At 43.8% G+C, this 16,721-nt stretch overlaps 1 protein-coding gene across 3 annotated transcripts in view; it reads right to left on the bottom strand.

The window, feature by feature from the left end:
• HYCC1 (hyccin PI4KA lipid kinase complex subunit 1) overlaps nucleotides 1-10,583 on the bottom strand; it is a 73,359-nt gene extending 62,776 nt beyond the window's left edge. The window contains exon 1 of one of the 3 annotated variants that reach the window (XM_026677999.2): nucleotides 10,230-10,583. The gene's annotated coding sequence lies outside the window, so the exon portion shown is untranslated. Of the gene's footprint in view, nucleotides 1-8,179; nucleotides 8,204-10,229 lie in introns of those variants that run through there. The other 2 variants (XM_026678003.2, XM_087946362.1) reach the window with 2 other exon arrangements.
• Between the last annotated feature and the right edge of the window lie 6,138 nt (nucleotides 10,584-16,721).

Below are 16,721 nucleotides of genomic sequence, written 5' to 3'. Positions count from 1 at the left end.
GGAGACCACTGTTGAGAGGGCAGAGACTTGTCGCCTCAGGGTGCAAGCCCCTTGCGAAGGCCTTCCTGAAGAAATTCCAGAATCTGAGCCACGGAGGGAGAGAGAGGGTCAACCTGGGACCCACTACACCACTTGCAGAACCCCTTCCAAGTGGCATCATAAATTCGTGTAGTGGAGGGTCGCCTGGCGGCCAAAAAAGTGTCGATGACATGGCTTGATAGATTCTCGCTAGTCAGACGGATCCGCTCAACTTCCAGACGGCTAACTGTAGCCATTGAGGCTCCGGATGTAGAAGGGGCCCCTGAGAGAGGGAGACCCTGTCCGGGGATCCGCCATGGGGCGCTACCGATAGGTTGCGGAGGTCCGCAAACCACGGTCGCCTGGGCCAATAGGGAGCCACCAGGAGAAGGTCTGCCCTCTCCTGAATGAGTTTCTGAATGACTCTGGGCACTAGCGGGAGCGGAGGGAAGGCATATAGGAGCCCTGGGGGCCATGGGCAGCGCAGAGCATTGTGGTTCTCCGCCCCGTGAGACGGATACCGGGAGAAAAACCGTGGAAGTTGTGTGTTGGATGGGGAAGCGAACAGATCCACCACTGGAAGGCCGAATATCCTGGACGCTTCCTCGAACAGGGATGGATGAAGTCGCCATTCTGCTTGGTCCACCGTGGCCCTGCTCAGCCAGTCCGCCTGGGTATTGTCTATCCCGGAGATGTGTTCGGCTTTTAGTGATAGGAGGTTGGCCTCTGCCCAGCGGCAAAGGCGCTCGGCTTCCCTCATCAGTTGAATTGACTGGGTGCCCCCTTGCCTGTTGATATGGGCCTTGGCCGTGACGTTGTCTGTGAGAACGAGAACATGGCGACTGCGGATCTGGGGGGAAGCAGCGCAGAGCCAGATGGACGGCATGGAGCTCTAGCCAGTTGATGCTGCATCTTTGTTCGGTCGGCGACCATTTGCCTTGCGCCGAGAGTGAGTTGAGATGAGCGCCCCAACCGGATAGACTTGCGTCGGTAGTGACGGTGAGTCTTTGAGGCTCCGCAAAGAGGTGGCCTCTGTTGATGGCGGGATTGGTCCACCAGAGAAGAGACGTGAGGACCTTTGGAGGGACCTTGACTCTGATCTTCGAGTTGCTTCTTCCGGATCTTTGGAACGGGAGCAGGAACCACTGGAGGGGCCTGCTGTGTAAGCGGGCCCAGGGAATAATAGAGATGCATGACACCATTTTTCCCAACAATCTAGAGAGGTCAAGCAAGGCCACCCTCCTAGAACGTCTAATTTGTTTGACCAGGGTTTGAATGCTAAGAAACCTCTCTGGGGAGAGAAAAACTCTCTCTGAGACCGAATCAATTATGGCACCCAGGTGGTTGATTCGGGTGGAAGGGGTAAGTTGGCTCTTTTGCCAATTGACTAGAAACCCGTGTGCCCGTAGGGCGGAAAGGGTGACCCTGGTATCCCTGACTGCCTGGGACTTGGACGGGGACAGGATAAGGATATCGTCCAAGTAGCAGTGGAGGCGGACAGGAATGCTCCTGAGGTGGGCCGCCAGGGCCGCCAGGACCTTGGTGAAGGTCCTGGGGGCCGAGAGCCAGCCCAAAGGGTAGGGCCACGTATTGATAGTGAAGGCCATTATAACAGAACCTAAGGAATTTGTGATGAGAGGGCCTGATAGGAATATGAAGGTATGCCTCAGAGAGATCTATGGAGGACAGCCAGTCTCCCGCCTGGTGCCTAGGAGAATGGATTGCAAGGTGTGCATTTTGAATTTGCGCTGGATAAGGTGACGGTTGAGCCGTTTCAGGTCTAGGATGGCTCTCCAGCCCCCAGAATGTTTGGGCACGACAAAGAGATGGGAGTAAAATCCCTTTCCTCTCTGAGCCGGAGGGACAGGTTGAATGGCCTGAATATCAAGCAGGTGATGGATGGCTGCATCCATTAATGCACGTTTGGTGGGATCCCTGAGGAGGGGGATGGGAAGAAAGCGATCAGGGGAGTGGATTTGAACTCGAGGCGAGACCAAACCTTATTGTGTCTCTAACCCATGCATCGGAAGTGGATTTGTCCCATTGGGCGGCGAAGTGGCGGAGGCGGCCACCAATGGGGAGGAGAAGGAGGCTCTACCTTCTGCGGTAGGGCCTTCCTCCCGTACCTCGAAAGGGTCTCTTATAACCACCCCTCGCCTGGTCCTGTCGCCTGAGTCCGTGCGATCCTGGGATCGGAAGGAAGGGGGTCGGGGAATCTGGGTGGGAAGGGGTTGGTAGAAAGGGCGGGAAGCTCCTCCCGAAAGGGCTGAGAGCCCCTGGTCTCCGATCTTCGAAGAAGGGAAGGCAAGTACTTCCTCTTGCTGCGACCCTCGACCAGCAGGGGTTCGAGGGCCGGGCCAAACAGTTTGTCTCCTGTAATAGGGGCAGTGGCCAGCTTGACCTTATTCTTACGTCCGCCTGCCAGTGTTTGAGCCATAGCAGGTGACGAGCCGTGGCGTGGGACGTGATGGCCCTGGAAGAGAATTTCACCGACTGGTAAGTGGCGTCAGCCGAGAACTCGGCTGCAGCCACTAGCTTCGCAATGTCCTGGTGCGCCCTCAGGTTGGAAGCAGGGACGTGTTCCCTGAGCTGGACGTAGCCAGCGGATAGAGGACCTAGTGAAAAGGAGGCGGCGGTAGCTGACTTAATGGCCCAGGCGTCGGATAGGTGGGCCCTGCGCAGGGGCCAGCTCCACCCGCTTATCCTCAGGTTTCAAGGCCTCTAGGGCCTCACTAGGTGTAGAGGAGGAAGCTAGACCCACAATAGGGTCATCGACCTCTGGAATGTTCAGGAGGCTGGACAGTGCCGAATCGAGATTAAAGAACCTCTTGTCTTGGCTAGAGGGTGTGGGAGGGTCCCTGTGGAGGATAGTTGCTTCGCTACCAGATCTACGAATATGGGGGGGAAGGGATGACCTCAGCTTCAACCACTGGTTGGGTGAAAATGGAATCTTCTGGGCCCTCTGGGATGGGGGAGGTCAGCAGGGGCCTGGGAAAGAAGGCCCGAGACATTCTTGGCCTTAAGAAGGAGGGACTTGAACATGTGTGGTTTGAAGAGCCCCCAAAGGAGGGTTGGTCAGTCGAAGTGCCCTCGTCCTCGGACATCTCCCCCTCCATGATGTCAGTCTCTAAGGGAGGTTCACTGTAGCGGGAGGATCCCATCTGGGAATCCTCCTCCTCGAAATCCCTAAAGTCCCCTTCCTCCTCAACCTGGGCCCCAACCGGAGGAGGGCTGTCCCTCTGAGAGAGTACCTGAGCAACTGGGGGACCGGTTGTGGAAGGGATCTGATAGACAAGGAGTCGTGCTCGGAGACTCGAGGAGAGAAGCCTGATCTGGACATGTGCTGTAGTTCCTCTATAACACTCTGGCGGATGGCTGATTCCATCCAAGCCCTGATGTGAGGTGGCACCTCAGATGTAGAAGGTTCGTCCTGGCGCAGACCAGCAGCCGTGGGTGTAAAAGTGGCTTCGGTGTCAGACTCATCGTAGGACTGGGGTCGGGAGACCCTGGGGCGAACTGCGCCTAGGTAGGGAAGAAAGGCCTGGGGGAGAGGTTGAATAGAGGTAGGGGGTGGAGGAGGAGGTAGAGACGGTTCAGAGCGGGACTCCTTGAACGCCTGTCGAACTCTTTTTCTAACGCCTTGTGGCGCCTTAAGGCGTCACGTTGAGAAGGCCTTGGAAGGTTCCTTGTCCTTTCTAGAGCCCTTAGGTTCCTTGTCCTGCTTGCGCAAATAGTGGGACTTTGCCTTGGCCTTCAATGAAGGACGTTTAGAGGAATTGTCGTCTGCCATATTGAACAATAGAGATTAATAAGGGCGGTTGGCTCGCCCAGATCAGGCCTGGATAAGGCCGGGTGAGGATGAGGCTGGCCCGCTCCCCCTTTTGGAATTTTACTTGTACAGAGATAACAGAAATATATATATATATTTAGCTATGTAATCCTGTTTTGTTCCTTTCTGTAGTGCTTTTTATATTCTTTATATCAGCTGAATATACAGGTACTCTGATATATCCAATATCTTAAGAGAAAAATTGCTGTACCAAAAGAATTATTTCTTTTTGTTATTATTCCTTTTGTATTTGGATCAAATATAAATTCTATTATAGTTATTTCCTTGGATGTATATCTCTCAGTGCCGAATCAGTCGAATAACGCCTGAGGCCTAGAGTTGAATAGGAGGCCTCTGGCAGCCAGCCTCCAGACAACAGAAGAAAAAAACCGGGGGGAGGCTGCAACCGCCCCGAAAAGGGCTGCGGGAGGCCAACAAGCACAAACCAAGACTAGCCAGGCAGTTCGATGGGCAGCTAGGCTTTAACCCTAGGCCTGGAGATTTAATTCACCGCAGCTGAATATTAAATAAAAAGAAACTTTCAGCGCCCGGCCACGAGGTGGAGCCAAAATGGCGTCCGCGAGCTGAACTGCCTGGGCGCCTTCGGGACGGAAAGAAAAGGAAGGCTTGGCCGGTCAGCTCGGCGCTCCTAAAGCCCTAGGGCGATAGCCCTCCCGGTTGGCGTTTAGGGTGGGGGGGAATCCAGCGGAGGAGCGCGTGCCACAGGCAACGCGCAGGCAGCGACACGATCTGATAAGGGTGGGGGCGTCGCGCTGAAGGCGCTGCGAGCCCGCAACCCGCCCTGAGGGCAGGGAAGAAATTTCCCTTGAGTCCTGACCCTTTGCGCAGGAGGAGGAAGGAAGCAAACCTTATTAGGACGGAGGATTCAATGAAACAGCCAAGGAGCTCTTTGAAACGCAGCCTGATTCTTCGAGGCTGAGCAAAAGACTGGGGAGACGCTGCGCGATGCCACGTGGGAGGGGCGGAGCGTTTCCTCGTCTAAAGCTCAGCCTGAAAGAAGAGGACTCAGAAGCACATCCCACAGTCTGGATGCTCCGAGCAGCTCGAGGGAGAATGTTTCAACTCCTACCCTCAAAACGATGCTATAGAGCACTGCATACCAGAACTATTAGACACAAGGACAGTTTTTCCCCAAACACCATCACTCTGCTAAACAATTCCCTCAGCACTGTCCAACTATTTACAGTCTGCATTACTATTACTATTAATCTTCTCATCATTCCTTATCACCCATCCCCTCCCACTTGTGACTGTATGACTGTAACTTTGTCGTTTGTATCCTTATGATTTATATTGACTGTTTCCTAGTATGATTTGGTTGCTTATTGTACTCTATGACTATTATTAAGTGTTGTACCTTATGATTCTTGACTCGATGAATGTATCTTGTCTTTTATGTACACTGAAAGCATATGCACCAATACAAATTCCTGTGTGTCCAATCACACTTGGCCAATAAAAAATTCTATTCTATTCTATTCTGAAAGGATGTCACAGAGAAGAAGAGGTTGATTTATTTTCCAAAGCACCTGAGGTCAGGACAAAAAGCAATGGGTGGAAGCTCATCAGAGAGAGATCCAACCGAGAACTAAGAAGAAATTTCTTAATAGTGAGAACAATTTTTCAATACAACAGCTTGCCTCCCAAAGTTGTGGGTGCTCTATTCCTGGAGATTTTAAAGAAATTGGACAATCATTTGTCCAGGATAGTATAAGTACTCCTGCCTCAAGGAGCCCTATGATTCTATTTCTATATTTAAACACTGAAATTAAGTCTATTTGAAAACAGCTATTTCCCATGATGATTGATATGATCCACTTCATAGATTCTCAAGGATTATTGACTGATTCTGACACTAGTATAGAAAAAACAGCATGATGATAAAACATCAACCACTGAAGTAGAAGATTAATATTTAGAAGGAAAGCATTCAAATCCAGATTTAGTCACAAAGTTCATGGAATACATTTGGGATAACTAGCCTCAAAACTGGGGATGGGGGGGAAGAATGAGAAAGAATGTAATATATCACCAGAAGCTTTGGGGAAGAAAATGGTATATAAACATAATTCACTACAATATACTGGGTTTAGAAATAAACCAACAGCAAAGTTACTTGGTTGGATCAATGTAATACAATTCAAACTGCTTATATTAGCAAATTTCTAATTTTGCATTTTGGATTTTTAAAAAGCAGAAGAGAAACTGCATATTCTGGATTTTTTGCAGAATATATCCAAAACTGCTGGATTAGCTATACAGTTGAAATTAATGCAATATAATAAGTTTGTTCTTTTCCACCCCAAAAAATTACTGACTTAAAAATATTGTCAGAATCCTTTTACAAAAGAAATCACCATGGCACACAATTACTAGGCAGAAAAAGTTATAAATGCTATTTCCTTATGTATACATGTAAAATGAACACATGCTCTGATGCCAAGATACGCAGCTATTAAACTCACTCTGTATTATTTGTCACTCAGTTTTTTAATGAGTCATAAAATATGAGGTTCTATCTGGTTGATTCATATTAATTTTTCTCCACACCCTTTTGATTTATAAAAAAAGCCTTATAGCAGAAAAGAGTTAAAAATTAAAGACTATAATTCAGAATATACATTTACCTATTGCACATATTGTAAATTCCTTTAAGAATTTGCGAACTATCTTTAAATTATAAAACTGCATGTATGAAATATGATAGCCTACCTATCAAATCTAAAAATTTCAAAGTACAGCTTTTGCTATACATATAAAATTAGAAATAAACAGAAAATCAGCAAAGACAATTTTCATTTTGCATTTAATAATGGAAATATGATTTTAAAAAATATCTTCTTAGATATTTTAAATTCATGGTAGTGATTCGTGGAAAAATAGATCCAAAAGATCATAACTCATAATTGTATTATGATCAAGTAAATGAAGCAAGAACAGTCAATGCCAAAATATTTATTAATGACAAGAATGAAAATAGAGAGACTGGCTAATTGATAACTTTCAGAAACTAAATGCTGGCATTATCACTGTAGAAACTATTTCCGTAACATACATTTACAATTACTCACTTTATTAATAATGAAGAATCTGAAAGATAAACCCTTTGTTGGAAATTCCTGTTGTATTTCTTCTGGCAGAAGATCTAGTTGCATATAAATTAATTTGTGAACACAGATGCCCTTGAAGAAAATTAATTTTCGTTGCCTATAAAAATCTCTTTATACAAATCTTAGCGCCCTTGACAAAACCCTCATCCAATGTCATATTCTGAATGTGCTGATTCAATAACAGATAGGCTGTTATAAATCCAACTAGCTATCCAAATCCATATTTTTCCTTCTTCATGCATTTTATGAAGTAGATTCTATTCCACAGAGGCATCTGCTACAATATCAGTTTGAATTAAGATTCATACATGTCTCTGCTAATTCTTTGGGCTGTAACAATTTTTATTTTGTCTAAATTCCCAATATCTGGTTAAAAACCCATTTTTACATAACTCACATAGGATTCATATGAGAAAACAATTAAATCACCAACCACCTATTTCTACAGATCATCATCATGGTATAAAATTGTGATCTAAAGCAAGAGTGCAATTCTACACATCCCAGGATAATGTTGCAGGATCCAATCTGGTCAGTCACTGGGACAAGAAGTTTAGTCTTCCAAGCTTTCAGTCTAATGGAATTTAACATTAGAGAGAACTTCTTTGGGGATGGGCTCCAGCACAACTCTGAAAACTTAGGAGATTAAACCTCTGGTCCCAGTGACTGACCCAGATTGGAACCTAAAACAAGAGTCTACAAAAATTTTACATAGGTTGATCAGAAATCACTCTCGTGCCTATCTGCATTCAATGAGATAACACAATTACAAATTGGACCATTTTTTGGTATTGCTTGCTCAAAAATTTCGATCTACAGATTTATGGATTTATGGTTTATGGATCCAGGTGGTTTTTCCTCAGATCCCAAATGGAACCAAGATTAAATCACAGAACATATCTATCTGGAGGCAATAAATCATTACAATCACAAACCTATCTAACTTAAGCAAAAATCCAAAACCACGATAGTTTTGTGCAGATTGATGATATACATGTTTTAGTTTTATATGGCTTCCTTCTAACATCATGTGAAATCAAGTGTAACTATGCCTCAGAACCTCAGATTTCCACATGGAACCAATATCAAAGCAATAGGAAAAAGGATCAGGGAAAAGGCTATAGCACACAAGCAAGGACGTAACTCAAGGTCAACAGCAATATATAGTTACATAACACAGAGATCAATTTTTCTCCCACACCATCTCGTGTTCATTCTTCCAGTTTCACGTTAACTGCTTCCAATGCAATTATCTGTTGGCACAATAATAGTTAAAAGTGCTCCTATTCTTTTCATTAGGTCTTGCATGATGACAGAATAGTTACTATTTTAAAATAACTATCTTTAAAAAGGTGGAACTTATCTTAAACATAAAATTGTTTCTCCAAAACTAACATAGTCTATTTCCATAGACTATGGAACACTCCGTGAATGTTTTGATGTTTAAAATACTGTAGGCTGTTTATATCTTTCAGCAGGAAGCAGCAACTCTTTAACTTTGGCTCAGGAGATAAGTAGAAACATGCAGATCTGCTTAATATTTGAAAAGGAGACCTCAAGGGGAAAATGGTTGACTGGTCTGGAAAAAGGCAGTGCAACACATCAGTAGTGAATGTATACATTGGTTTCATTGCTCTATAAGGATCCCCTGCAAAAATCATGTGGGTTAATGAGATTTGGTACAGGTAGTCCTCAACTTACAGCAGTCATTTAGTGACTATTGAAAGGTACAGTAGCACTAAAAAGTGATTTATAACCATTTTGCACACTTATAATCTTTGTAGCATCCTTATGATCATGTGATCAAAATTCAAATGCTTGGCAATTGGTTCATACTTATGACCATTACTATGTTCCAAGATCACATGATCACTTTTTGCAACCCTTTGACAAGCAAAATCAATGGGGAAGAAAGATTCACTATGATTTAGTACTAACTTATCAACTGCAATGATTCACTTAACACTTGTGGCAAGAAGGGTCATAAAATGGGACAAAACTCACTTAACAAATGTTTCACTTAACAAAAATCTTGGGCTCAAGTATGGCCATAAATCGAGGACTATCTGTACATAAAATCAACTTGCACAAAAATCTTTGAATCATTTGAGATAGCTCATTGCATACTGATGGATCATGCATGTAGTCTGTGATTTCTGTGAGCGTTCAATGTAGGTCCCATATACATTTATACAAAGGTTAAGACTGCTCCTTGAATTGTTTATATATAGCAGAGGATATAGCAAAGTCTAAAATGAAAACAGTAACTAGGGTTAAGTGCCTGAAGATGGACTACAAATCATGCAGTGCATTATGCCACCGTATATAATATGAAATCTATAAAGCCCTGTTTGATTTCATGATCATTTTGTCAACCTACTCTTAAATATTAGCAAGGGGGAGCAGTGTTGCTTGAGTTGTGGTGGAAGCTTTAAAATGCTCCATAATGAAGGGCCACAGAACCCTCTCCTCCTTTCCTCTGCCCCCCCCCCTCTTTTTTTAATTCTTGCTGCAATTGGTTAAGTCAGAGAAACTCGCGGGCCAAAGGTAGGAGAAGCAGAGACCATAGGCTTGCACGGCGACCTGACACCTCCCGACGCCGCCGGTTTGACTCAGAACTTGGCCCAACTTAGTTCCCGGAGTTCCCTCTCCAGCGACTCAAGCGGAATGGGACCGTCTCAGATTCGGAGGCCTGAGCGGATCTAAAAAGCTTCAAGTATCCCGACCTGACCCTTCAGACTCGGACGAGCCGAGAGTCAAGAGCCTCGCCCCAGGACCCTTTCTTTCCTCGCCGCCTCCCTCGCAGCCCACAACCGAGTCCCGCTTCAGCGCGAAGGGCTCGAGCCACGACAGCCACTCGCTTGGCCGCCTTCCGTGGTCCCTATAACTTGTCGCCTCTCCAGATCGGGACCGGAGGACAGTCACCGGCACGCCCTGAACCCGCTTCTTGGCTCCTAGCCGCCTCCCGCCTCTCCTCGGGGGTGGGTGGGGGAACACAACGGCAGGGGAGGAGAGGGGCCGCGACGAAAGGAGCCAATTCTCCGGGTGGGGACGAGGGTTCAAAGCTGCGACCTCGCCGTGAGGAGAAAAGAAACACGCTGTTTCCACCCCGCCGCCCACAGAACCGCTATTCCTGTTCCCAGCCAACAACCCCAACAGACACATAGACACACACGCACCCACACATGAGCGTGCACACAAAGAGAGAGATTCCCCACACACACACACACCGCTTTTGCTTTTTTTTTTACCCTTTTCTCAGGGAAAAAAAAAGTTCCTTCAGAGCCGCACGCCTGTTCCTCTGGCTCACTCTGGGTCAAAACGGCGCCCCTCCAGGTTCGCTGCTTTTCCCCTTGGCGTCGCCGATCTCGGCGCGACTCGCTTTACAGCTCCCAACAAAAGTGTGAGGAAGACAGAAGAGCTGATGGACGGAGAGACTCGGGGCACGACAGATGCCTGCCCCGCCCAGCAGAACCCGCTATTTGAGTGGCCATCAAAAAGAGCCAATAGCAACACCGCAACCAGTTACGACACCAATAGAAATTCGCTAGAGAGGTGGGAACTCCATTGAGGCCCGCCTTTTTCGTTTTTCTTTTTGTGTGTGTGTGGTTTCCCAAAGTGGGTAGGTCCCGCCGCTTCATGAAGAGAGATGAATTGTGACGCGTCGTTGGAGATAGTGCTCGAGGGGAGGGATTTTATTTGTTCTGTCAGCGTCTGATTGACAATAGAAGACTACAATTGAGTTCGGAGGTTAAAAGAGGTGAAAGTTCCACTCGGCCTGCTGCTGCGAATCCGGGCATGCTGGGGCGAAACTCATCGTCACCTCTCCGTGGCCACAAATTTTGCGATTATTATTAGCCTGGGTTCCCTATTACTGTACTACATTCCGTTAATTACTATAGGTTTAATTCCAAAGTCGCTTTGGCTTCCTGAAAACAAAAATATCAACCATATACGAAATGTTTGAAACAATGCAGTGTCCACTTCGAAATAAATGCTACTTTGTGTTTAATGGGAAATATTCCAAGATATAAGTGTTCCAGATTCCAGATGTGTGAAACTTTACTAACTAAAACAATAATAAAGAGCTATTAGAAATGAGTTTTAATCCTTCAAATATATTGTTTTTGAAACTAGAACAGTTAACTTCCAATTCTTCAGGTGGATTTAAATTGTTAGAAAATCATTGCCCAATAGACTAATAATTCCATTCAATATTGCTATTAAAAGTACTGCTCAGGAAGTGTGTACATTGTAATCCAGCGCAACTGAACAATGTTAGGTCAAGAAAATCTGGCTTACAAGCTTTTAGTTTCACAGTTTCAGTTCTCTTCAACTTTGTTTTCCTTTCCAGCGGTCTGTGCTTTGAGATGAGGAATATCCTTAGTATAAATTAGAATCTTAGAACATTTTATCGTAAACAGAAAAAAAGGCATTTTAAGGCCCCTATAATTTGCAGATTACACCTGGTTTAACAACTGTACCAGCAGCATTTCTTTTCTGGTCCCTAAATGACCATGAAGATTGTATGGAATGGAATTCTTCAGTAATATTGCTGTTATTTATATAATCTTACGTAAATGGCCCCAGCCTCACATTGAATTTTTGTGATTATCAAGATTTGTTCTGTGTTTATCCATATATTCAAAGAATAATTAGATGGTGTTGGGTTTTCTATTTGAACAGTAGGTTGGACTAGAAGACGCCCCAAGGTCCCTTCCAATTCTGTTATTTTGTGAGATGTTTGAAGAGGTCTGTAAAGCTCCAGCATCAATGTTGTATTCTTTCTGGGTAACTTCACTGATCAGCAGGGTCAATCCTCTTTGGTTTAAACTTTCTCTTCTATTTTCCAAGCCAGCATTTAAATCCAATCTTTTAACTCTACCGATCTTCACTTGTTGGTGTTTGGTATTGCATTCAGAGTAAAGTTGGACAGCAATCCTGTAAGATATATAATTAGTTCTTATTTGCTGAATTCCAAGGTAATTGAATAGTTGTATTGTTTAATAAACCTGTAAACCAGAAGGAGTAGAACAAGAGGTATGGCTTCTAAGGTACCTTATTGAGTCATTTATAGATGTCAAATTCGCAGTGTCACATTGTCTTCACATGATATTTCATGACATTTTCCCATTTGTGGAGTTGGGGTGAGCGTGGCCTACACATGAGGCATCTGGCCCACAGACCACCAGTTTGACATCCCTGAAAGGTAAGAAGAACCTGAAGTATTCAGGTACATACATTGATCAGCCACTTGGATTCTTCTTGATGTCACTAGGGGTTTAGGCAGCTTTCCAGGGTTATGCAACATATCACTAAGTTGATTTCCTTTTGTTATAATATTCTATTGTTAGCATCCATGTAAGTTTTCACCTGACAGTTCATTCCACAGACTTGGATCGTCAATCTTAGATTCTGTGTACCTAAGGATACAGAAGCCCCAATATCTTGCCAGAACAAACATGGTGGTTGGTTCATCCAAAATATTGAAAATAGTTTCCTGTAAATCCATGTATTAGAGCTGGACATCATCTTTCTTCTGTTTAATTTTCTGTTGAGAATCCTCAGGTCAAAATACAAAATACAATCGGAGCAGTATATTATATATTACTAAGTAAACCAGAGGTTCTGCTGCTATTTTGTTGTTGTTAACAGTATTTGCTATTGCTTCCTTAATTTTCTCAATAGTTCATCTGTATAATGATTTGGCAGTGCCCCAAAAGAATGAATCACTTGTACCTCTAAAGCTTTATCCGTAATCTTTGTTATTAATTATGTTTAGGAGTTTATTTGAATTGCTCTTGGTCAAGGCTAAATTGTCAATGTTTATAGTTGGCAGCTTATTGTTCTTAGTGCTTACAGAAGGAACTTTGGCTTGTGTGGAGGAGTGAAAAGTGAATGTTTTTATCACCCACACATAATGGAAATATTTGAAATGTAGCCAGATAAGGTCTCATTTTGAGCAGCATGCCAGGGATTGAGCTTATTTGAATGTCAGCAAAACTCCATGTAAGTGTGGAGTTGAGAATAGAAAACTTGGCTTATAGACACTAGCTCTTTATTAGACAAAAATAAACCTGTATTATATCTATTACAATAAATATGTAGGACAATCTGGTTTGTTGGAAGAATCCAGTTATAATTAATTCCCTTCGCCTTTCATTGCGTAGTAATAGGGAGTCCTTTCTTCAATGATGTTTGAGCTGGTGTTTAAATATCTCTTGGGTTGCTTCAGTGCCTTACTGGGGAATGGGGAGGGTCTCCTAAGGGATGCATGTGCTATCTCCCAGCCCAATCCCCTCTCACCCACCCTCCGTTGCCTGCTGAGTGTTATTTCTCACAGCAAAACTTCTGGAAATGAGGCTGCTGCTTCTTGGGGGCAGAGAGCAGAGGGGGCTCTCCTGCCTTCCTGCCCCTGCTATGGCTCAGAACCAGAAGGGGTTCTTTTACATCTTTCCATGGAGAAGCGAAGCTTTGCCTAACTAGCCAGGTCCAAAGGGACTTCCATGGCTCAGGCAGGAGATTTCTGACTGCTGGCATTGCTGGCCACTGGCATCTTTGTCCTCTCCTGCCAGCCAGCCCCCAGCAAAGCACTGGGGCCAGCAAACACCTTGGCCCTTGGGGATGCCTGGTTCTACTTCAGCCAGGGGTCCTGCACTTCTCATGTGGGCCTGGCTGCCCTGGTCATTTGGGGGGAAGCCCCCCCCCCCCATGTCCAGGATTGGAGCAGCCAGCCTGGACACCCTCTTTGCTTCTCTCTCTCTTTGCTTCTCCCACCTTTGTTTGGGTATTTTCCCACATCATTATATTTGTGCTTTTAAAGTTGTAGCAAATGTTTTGGCAGAATCTCATCTGCCATCATCAGGCTTCTGTATTGTGTTCGTCTGTGAGTCAGATTTTCACAGCCGTTTCTGTTTCAAATTTGGGGCTAGCCTACTGCTCTGCCAGAATGGTTTTTTCTTCCTCCTGATTGGTTGGGGGTCTTGGTCTGTGTTTATTGGTCTTGGAGTTTGCTGTGTTCTGCTTGATTGGTGTTTCTAATATCTTCTGTCTGTTTTGTGGCTTTTTTTGTCTTAATTGGCTGGCAACATTGTGTTTCCTGTATTGGAGGCTTTTAGTGCAGCTTGGCTCCGAGTAAATGGACGGCTATCATTTATTAGGAAGCTAGGTTTCATCTGGGTGCCTGGTTGGGGTGTGTTTGAGCTGGAGGTATCAGGGGGAATCTGTTTGTGCCCAGGTGTTTGCCTTGCTTGTGGTGTGGAGATTTTTTTGTTTGTGAGTGCAGGCTTCCAAATAATTGACAGTCTGGTGGAATCATCTCTTCTATTCATGCTTTCAGGTCTTTTTTCAACCTCTATGGCTTCTCTGATAATTCTGTAGCTGGGGTTTTCTATAGTGGCTAGGGTTTTGCTGCCATTGAAGTCAATGCTATGACCTGTTGCTTTTATGTGTTGGACTAGTGAGGAAGTGTGTTCCAGCTTTTTTACTGCATTTTTGTGTTCATCCAGACGGGTACTTATTCTTCTATTGGTCTGTCCAATGTATGTGGCTGGGCATGATGCACAGGGGACTTCATATATGCCTTGGTTTTCCAGGTCAATTTTATGGTAGTTGTTTGTTTGTTACCATTCCTAGATGTACTAATCTACAAAAAAACAAATGGCACACTAGGACACACCATATACCAGAAGAAAACACACACCAACCGCTATCTCAACGCCCAATCCCACCACCACCCAGCACAGATGAACTCCGTGGCCAAAACACTAATCGCCAGAACCAAACGCCTGGCAGACAAGACACGCATAAAGACTGAACTATGAACCCTGACTAAAGTACTGACAGCTAACAGCTTACCAACAGCAATACCAACAGCAAGCACTGCTTGCACTGGCACGAAGCCGAAAGCACCAGCCTGAGGATGGCGAGTGGGACCTCGCCAAAACATTGCCAAGATACTCTTAATCTTACACGGGAAAAGACCCGAACACACCTAGACCTACAAAGAATCCACATTGACATTTATAGTTGGCAAGTGGTCAAAAATAGAGATTACTATCAGAATTGTTAAAGGCATTGCCTAGATAAAAATTCCAAGGCGCTCTCATTCTGAGATTCTTGTCCCTTCCAGGGAAAGCAAAAGTTGCTGGAGGGACAGCAGCAGCCTCAGGAAAGGACTATGTTGTAAAAGTATTTTGGCAATCTTTTGAGATCAAAGAACTGACCTCAGTCTTTGTTTTCAAATCCCATTCCAATGTCACTTCATGCAAAAAAAAAAATCTATTACTATTATTATTTATTTACTAGTAGGTCATATTTACATCCTAAATAATTGGCAGTTTTCAGTTGTTTTGGAAACTGTCAGATGAAGTCATTCTTATTCATCTACTTCATCTACTTCTTTTCTCCCACTCTCCACAAAATGTTTAAAAGCATTCACTATTAAAAATCAACCCATGCAGCCTGCCTTGCTATCTTTAATCAAGATAAAGTACAAAATGAAGGACTAAAAACAAAAGTAAGATAAAAAAAAAATTAAGAGCATTTAGACAAGATTTAAAAGAGAAGAAAGAGACAGTTTAGTGTAATGGTTAAGATACCGGCCTAAATATTACGAGATTGTGAGTTTTACACACCACCATCCTCCTTAGGCACGAAAGCTGGCAAGGTGACTTTTGGCCAATCATTCTCCCCTAACCCAACCATCCACTCACAGAATTGTTGTGAGGAAAACAGAAAGCAGGGGAATTGGTATGTATTACCTAATTAGGTAGCTAGTACATCAAGGTATATACATATATACCAGTACATATACATATGCATGTTTCTGTGTGTGTGTGTGTGTGTGTGTATAATGTACATAACATTCGTTGTTGGAAAAGACTCTTGGCAAGACTATGATGATAAGCAAGAATAAAATGAATCATAGAACAAATTAATCCAGAGTTCTCCTCATATTTTGGACACATTATGGGATCACCTAGCTCTGTTGCGAAACTGGGAAAGGTGGACAAAGAAAAGAAGAGGAAACTAGCAGCAACATGGAAAGACTCAATTACAGTGGCAATGGGTCAACAATTGGATTATGTAAAAGGCTTTAGTGGGCATAGATCATCTTGGAGAAGAGCTGCAAATAATAGAAGCATACTACTTATTTCTACCAATATCATTGAAATAAAGTACAGGATCCGAATTTTTTTGACCTAGAAAGTTTCGCACATTATCTGAAATGAATTTCCAAATACTTGTACTGTACTATATAATTTGGACTGTACTCTTCGTCTGGAATAGTAACTGATTTTTTGTATGCTGTTCTATATTTAATATAAAATTAATGATATGGTACTTTATACCTTATATACAATAAAAATGCAAGGATTTTTATTTTATCATTGTAGCCTTTCTATGTAGGCTTGTTATACAAGCAATCCTTAATTTATACCCACAATTGGAACCTGAGTTTTGGTCGCTAAGTGATATAATTGTTCTGAACTTGATTTTATTGTTATAGTTAAGTGAATCATGTGGCTGATAAGTGAATAATGCAGTTGCTAAGCAAATCTGATTTCCCTCATTAAGTTTGCTTATTAGAAACCAGCTGGGAAATTTGCAAATCATAAACACATATGGTAAATGCAGGACACTGCAATAGGTCATAAACGTGACCTCATTGCCAAGTGCACAAATTGCAAATCATATGACAGCAGGCCTAGTGGTTTTTTCAGTCCCCCCACCAAAACCAA

The sequence above is a fragment of the Notechis scutatus genome, chromosome Z, assembly GCF_049901735.1.
Source record: "Notechis scutatus isolate UNSWTSFEM ecotype Mainland chromosome Z, rNotScu1.2, whole genome shotgun sequence".
NCBI lineage: Eukaryota > Metazoa > Chordata > Lepidosauria > Squamata > Elapidae > Notechis > Notechis scutatus.
Note: the sequence above shows the minus strand (reverse complement) of the source record. Positions and strands in the feature narration are given on the sequence as shown.